We start from the raw sequence: 7,381 nt of genomic DNA, 5'->3' as shown, positions 1-7,381 counted from the left end.
TGCCCCTCATGAACAACAGGTCTTGCCTTCCTTCAGACAGAGATGAATATGTTTACTCCACTGAAAGTCAATGTTTGTTTTGGTTGGATGTTTTTGATACATTGCTACTTTTTGCTGCTCCAGTTTTATTATTTCTGGTGTGGTGATTTTTTCATTACTTCTATAGATTTGTGTAGAGAGTGTTTGCATCATGAAATTTTGTGTCTCTGGGAAATTGTACTCATGTTGCAACACCGCTGCAACAGGCAGCCTGGAAGTGGGAAAGGCTCAGAAATATGTTGGGCACAACTGACAGGACAGGGCTCATCTAGAGCCCATGGCAACAGTGCGGCACTCTAGTTAATCTGAATTCTCTTTGATAATGATATCTTTGACAGCTGAAAATTTGCTTCAACCATGTTTAACAGTGATGTAATGTATTTTTCTATTATCATTTTCAGTACAAGTAATATCTTTGACTCCTGCTTTTGTGTGTGTGTAACACTGCTTGTTATCACCATCATTGTGCCTATTGCATCTGTTTCATATGCATTTATGAATTGTTTTTGAGGGAGATGAAATTTTATTCATCAGTATTTCACAACATTTGACAAGCTCCTAGTGTATCCTTTGCCTTGTGAGAATTTTCGTTGCTTTTGTTTTATGTAGCTGCCTTTTTTTTTTTTTTTAATTATTTTACACAATAAATATGCTCGCAAACTGTACAACACTTTTATCATAGTTCTGACTCTGGTTACTTAAGGCTCTTTGGCATTTAAAATGCTTACTAATATGTTGCTACAAATGCTAAAATCTTTAGAGTTTAGGTTGCTGAACAGGCTCCACAAACGGCCTTGAACTCTTTGGTTACCAAGTCAGTTGTGCTACAACTGGCCAATTTCAGCATGGGTATTTTCTTCTAAAACACTTTACTCTTCACCTTTACAGTCCACTTGAATTATAGCACTGCTCAGAAATAAGAATGAAACTTCACTGGCCATCAAAGCAACCCTCTGGTAAGCTAGTAGACTCTCTCCTCTTTGCAGTTAAAAGCTGTAGCTATATACTGCAAATCAAAGGTTGAATCTATGTCTTGCAAAAATAAAGGGGGTCTCCATTATGCTGGTATTTCTAATGTTTATTTCTTGTAATAAAATCTTCAGATGCATCAATTTAGACATGTGCCACTTAAAAATGTAGACTAGCTGAATAGGGAACATAAAGCAGACAGTGTATCTATAATATGTCAAGAAATAAGAAAGAAATATGAATGTAGATTGCAAGATATCATCCTGTTAGACAGTGATAAAATATGCATGGTTCAGATGACAATAACACAAATAAAATGCAACATTTTACAGAAGTGAGCCACAGCTCCTGCCATAGCTGTGGCACTAGGATGTGAGTGGTGATTATTCAAATGTCTCCATGATTAATTCAGTTTGTATTGATGCAAATAATCCTAGAGGAGACCCGTGAGAGCTAATGCATTTTAGTTCTGCGGCTTTCCATTGATAGCACAAAACAGCAAAGAGGAAAGTAATTTTCATGATATTAATAATGGGATTACAGAATCAGGTCATTTGAAAGAATGGTGCTGACTCAGCAGTAGTAGCGCAGGGTTGAACGTAGAGATTAATTCTTGAGCGTGCTACATAAAAATCCGCTACTGGATATCTCATTGCACTAAAGCATATTTCCTCCTTTGTAGGAAATATTTAAAATGACAGCAGTTGATTTGATGCCTTCTTCCCTGCTGTTAGGAATTCTTTTATAACATCAGAGCTCTTTCTGTTGAAGTATTTACCTTTACCCTGTGAGAGGGGGCTTACCTTTCTTTCTTCTCCTTTCCAGGAACTGGAATCAGCTCCTTTCTTTTTAATTCCCTGAAGGTCAGTGAAAGTCTGAGGGGATCATAGCTGCTCTGCATGAATAGCTGTCTCAGCCAATGGATCTTACTAAAAATCGGTGATGAGAGGGAGCAAACATTTCAGTTTCGTGAAAGGACATCATAGATGTCACTGCAGGCAGATTCCTGGCTGGCTCTTGCTACCTTAGGCAATTCTAGTGTTACATATCTGTGTTTCAATCTTGTTTTTTTTTTTTTTTAATCACCAGGACAAAAATCTTAGCAGATATACTGAAAGGCGATTCTTGCACAAGTTGCTTCACAAGAGAGAAAAGAAAGAACACATTGCCATTGATTTTTTTTTTTTTTTTTTTTTTAGATGCAAGTTACAAATGCATCACAGAACAATTTTTGTTCCCCGTGTTAAAAAATACAATGAGGAAAAAAGAGATATTTGAGTCAAATATTTTTCTAATGTGGAGGCAGGCTTAAAGAAATAGGGAAATATTTTTTATCATCTTTGCAATGCACTGTTTCTGCGCTAGTAAAATTTTTGCTTGCTTTCATGGAAAGAGCAGAAAAAGCCTGTTTTTCTTTTGTGGAATTACAAAATTAAAACTCATCTGAAAGTTAAACACACATTTTCCCCTTTATTTCTTTCTAACTTTGCATTTTTCTGATCCCATCTAATTTTTAATATATTTCTTATTTCCAAACTAAATAAAGATATAATGTAACACAATCTAGGCAAAGACCTTGCTGTATTAAATGGATTCAGTTCATGAGATTTGTAGTTTGAGCTTGTTGATGAACAGGGGAAAAAAAGAGGAAAGCATTAGTGAAGGGTATTAGTAACATCATGTAGTAATTAGAGATACTGTAGCAATGCTGGAAGCTGAGAGACTTATTTTCCTCCTTAACATCTTGGGTGGCAAATAATTGGGCTGCTTTGCCCTGCCTGCACTTGAAAGAAAAGCTCATATTTTCTTGCTGAGAGTTGTTTCTACACTTTGTGTTTTAAAATAGGTCAGATGTGTGCCATCCCCTTCGGGTGTATATTAAGTCATATCACATAGTTGCAAACTCAACGTCTTCTCTGAGAAAGCTGCAGTTTGCTCTCTGGGAATACAGGCTTTGGCTGGGAGGATTAATCTTTACTGAGAGTGCAGCATGACAGTCTCGTTCCCACAAGGACTCATTCCACAAGTATCATGTGAAGTTTCTTTCTTAAATGCCGAGATACTTTTAAAGTTTGGTTTGGATGGGGGGGGGGGGGTTTGATAAAGCCTTTGATGTTGAGTCAAATCACCTGCCTCTTTTGTTACTGTTCCAGGTTGGATTTGTACCTTGGTGCATAGCCAAGCATGGTTCCTGCTGCTGCCCAGCCCGAAGCAACCTCGAATGCTCCCCATTCAACTTCACTGCCCTCACTCACCGCTTGACATCCCTCCTCTGGGTGCAGGTCTCACCGCCTCTTCTAGCTGTACTGGATGGGGTTAATGCTATCATTGGGTTGCAAACTGGCTTAAGGAGAGAAGCCAGAGAGTGGTAGTCAATGGTGCGGAGTCTAGTTGGAGGCCAGTATCTAGTGGAGTGCCTCAGGGATCAGTAGTGGGGCCAGTATTATTCAAGATATTTATTAACGATTTAGACAAGGGAATAGAGTGTACTATCAGCAAGTTTGCTGATGACACTAAGCTGGGAGGAGTGGCTGACACGTGAGAAGGCTGTGCTGCCATCCAGTGAGACCTGGACAGGCTGGAGAGTTGGGCGGGGAATAACGTAATGAAATTTAACAAGGGAAAGTGTAGAGTCCTGCATCTGGGCAGGAACAGGTTGGGAAATTACATATTAGAGAGCAGTGTAGGGGAAAGGGACCTGGGGGTCCTGGTGGACAACAGGATGACCATGAGCCAGCACTGTGCCCTTGTGGCCAGGAAGGCCAATGGCATCCTGGGGTGTATTACAAGTGGGGTGGTTAATAGATCGAGAGAGGTCCTCCTTCCCCTCTACTCCGCCCTGGTGAGACCACATCTGGAATATTGTGTCCAGTTCTGGGCCCCTCAGTTCAAGAAGGACAGGGAACTGCTGGAGAGGGTCCAGCGTAGGGCAACAAAGATGATTAAGGGAGTGGAGCACCTCCCTTATGAAGAAAGGCTGAGGGAGCTGGGTCTCTTTAGTTTGGAGAAGAGGAGACTGAGGGGTGACCTTATTAATGTTTATAAATATGTAAAGGGTGAATGCCATGAGGATGGAGCCAGGCTCTTCTCGGTGGCAAACAATGGTAGGACAAGGGGTAATGGGATCAAGCTGGAACACAAGAGGTTCCACTTAAATTTGAGAAAAAACTTCTTCTCAATGAGGGTGACAGAGCACTGGAACAGGCTGCCCAGGGAGGCTGTGGATTCTCCTTCTCTGGAGACATTCAAAACCCACCTGGACATGATCCTGTGCGACCTCACCTAGGCGTTCCTGCTCCAGCAGGGGGATTGGACTAGATGATCTTTTGAGGTCCCTTCCAATCCCAAACATACTGTGATACTGTGATCTGCCTGCAGTCAAAAAAGAGTGAAAAGTGAGCACTTTTGAAAAGGTGCTTCTCTGTCGCTGATGTCCAGATCATAACCAGGGTCCTGCTGCCTCGCGTGCTCTCACAGGTCCATGTGCAGCCAAGGGAGAAGGGAAGGCAAAAGCCTTGAGAATCCGTACTCCCTGCCTTGGTCACATTTTTGAAATTAGATTCACTCATGAATCGATCATAATTTTATTAAAAACATAGTTGAATGTCAAAATACTAACATACCAGCCTGCACTAGGCTTCTGCTGAACTGGATGGGGGTTGTGTACTATTGAATGCTAAGATATGTGAGATTTGTCTGTGTCCAGGACAGTTTTTATCATAATTGGCTGTGCTGAAGGACTGGAAATTGATATATTGCCTCAAGGTTTGCACAGGTGGGAGAATGATGTGGAAGAGTGAGTCATATCAATTTGAAATGGGAAAGGAAGCTAAAAAGCATTGTTTTAATGTTTGTTTTTCCTGTTGGCGTGACTCCATTTTTAACCACTTTATTATTTTCTGTAGATTTTTTTTGCAAAGACATTTGCCAAGGATTAGTTTTTGTTTGGTTGCAAATATTGTATGGCAGCTGGAAGCCTTTTTTATTTGGCTTTCAAAAGCTGAGAAACTGGTTGTCAATGTGTGAAAAGTTCTTTGCTGGTACTGTAAACTGTCTTTCATTAGGCTGTTTTATATTTAATGATTGCAAACCCAATGGGGCATATAGAATTTCCTGCTGTGGTCTTCTGTACAAATTTATTGGAGAAAGACATTGGAAAATGTTGCTGATGTGCAACAATGCATGGGTAACATTCGCATTTTTGTAAAAGTGATGGAAATCCTCAGGAACAGTTGCTAGATTAAAACAAAGCCAAAACGTTTGTGATGCTAGATGAGTTATCTGCACACAAATATTGGCAGGTAGGGTAGATAGTAAGTTTTATCACTGCCTCTGGGCAGCCAGAAAACTTTCAAATCCAGGATTAAACTGTTTTCTTTTGGAAGAGAAAAGTAAGATATTGTTTTCTCATTTACTTGCATTCACATGCAGAATTACAGAATAGCAACTATGAATTGGACGACACAACATATAAGTAGAAGTCCATCTTTCAAGTCTTACATGAAATTTTGAGACTTATTGTCTGTAATAAATCTTGTCCCAGCTTCTCTCACAAGTTTGCTGCTTGTCAGAGTCTGTGACCTTATTTTTGTTTGTTGCCATATTGGAAAGGCATGGCTCTCTGAAGACAGATGTCAAAACAACCGGTGAACTCAATGCGTTGAATGAAATAGGTCTGACTGAGGAAAATATGATGTAGCTCAGGTTAGAGGGGAGCTGACGTGGTTCTAAAGCTGAGTGGTTTTCCTAAGTTAAAATGTCTAGGGATAAAAAGGCAATTTTTAGACCAGTGGTTGGAAATGAATTGACTGACATAAGAGATGCAAGAAGGAGCTCCTATGTTAGCCTCAGCCTTCGGTGGTATTTGAGGTCCACTTTGCAGGCCAGACACTGCTGCTTTTGCTCTGAGCTACAGTATAAACAGTAGAATATACATTAAAAATATATTCCACATTTTAATTTCTAGCATTTCAGTTTGATAGTGAAATTGTGTCTGTGGCTACTCTGTTGATGTGTCCACTTTAGATTTTGGTTGTAAATCCAGAACTTGTATATGTTTGCTCCAAGTCAAACATTTATGTCAAGAGCACTATGCTTTGGCTAACTGATCTCTCATGTGGCTCAATCCCCTCAGGAGGGTCGATCCTCTTCCAGAACTACTTTAAGTTTAGATGGAGATATTATGAAGATCCATTAGGATGAGCTAGTTGATTGTGGTGTTATGCAACCTGACAATATTTAGAAAGAGCTGAGCTAAGACTTGAACAATGTAATGCATGCTGGAGTGAATTGTTCAGCTCTGTAAGGTGATATGACTCATCAAAATGATCCAAAGGTAGCTGCTGAAAACACAACTATATGAAATGTAAACAAGACATGTGCAAGGGTTTTAGTGTAGACCTAAACTGTTCTTTGAGATATTTTCAGCCACAGTATGGTATTCTCTGTGGGGAGGATAAATTCTCTGTGTGAGTTCTTGCATAAGAGCATCTGGAAGACCCTCTATCATTCGTTCCCTGTACTGTCCTGTCCAGCAGATCATATCTTAGCCACAGCTTTGGAGTCTACAGCACTACACCATGTTTAGATGTGTAACCTAGTGGCTTAGGAAGGTTTAACTCTGAACACTGTCATGTTTCAATAAGTAAATATACAATTTACTTAGTGAGAGGGTTTGTCAGTGGGCCAGCAAGATGGAGTGCAGGGCACATGCCCTTTGAGAGAGCTGGGCTTGCTTACTATCACGTAGAGACTGAGTGATCTAGTAGATGTCTACAACTACTTTAAGACTGGGAGTTATGAAAATGAGAGTACCAAATGTTCCTCAGAAGGTGCAGGTGGTATGACAAGGGACAATGGCCACCATTTCTGCACAGGGAGGGTCAGGTTAGCCATCCCCTCTTCCCAGAAATTCAGTGCAGCACCCAACCAGGTGACCATCTTTGGGGGTTTTATATGGATCACCTGATTCAGTTCTGCTGATAGTCTCACTCAGAGGGCAAGACTGGACTGGAGAGCTTTGGAGATCTTTTACAAACAACATTTAAGTGATTCTGTTCCCAGTCTACTTACCCAATTTTAATGCCTCCAAGGGGGGTTTCTTGAAGGTGCTTAAAACTGGATCCATTCAGCACTCCGCCCAGTACAAGCTTCAGATAAAAGCTTTCATACATAGACACTTCGGGTCTCCAGGTAAGCATTGCTCTTCAGTATGAAAATAAGGTCTATTTCAGCAAAGATTTTTGAATAATCTCCTATAGGAAACACAGTGGGAGTTGCTGCTTCAAAGAGGAAGTATACTTTTTTTGACCTTGACTTCTCTGATAGATGCACAGAGCAGCATGTATGTGTTTATACAAGGAAAAACAATCCT

This window comes from Streptopelia decaocto (assembly GCF_964273445.1).
Source record: "Streptopelia decaocto genome assembly, chromosome: 4".
Taxonomy (NCBI): domain Eukaryota; kingdom Metazoa; phylum Chordata; class Aves; order Columbiformes; family Columbidae; genus Streptopelia; species Streptopelia decaocto.
The sequence above is the reverse complement of the archived record's forward strand: the minus strand, read 5'-3'. Positions refer to the sequence as shown.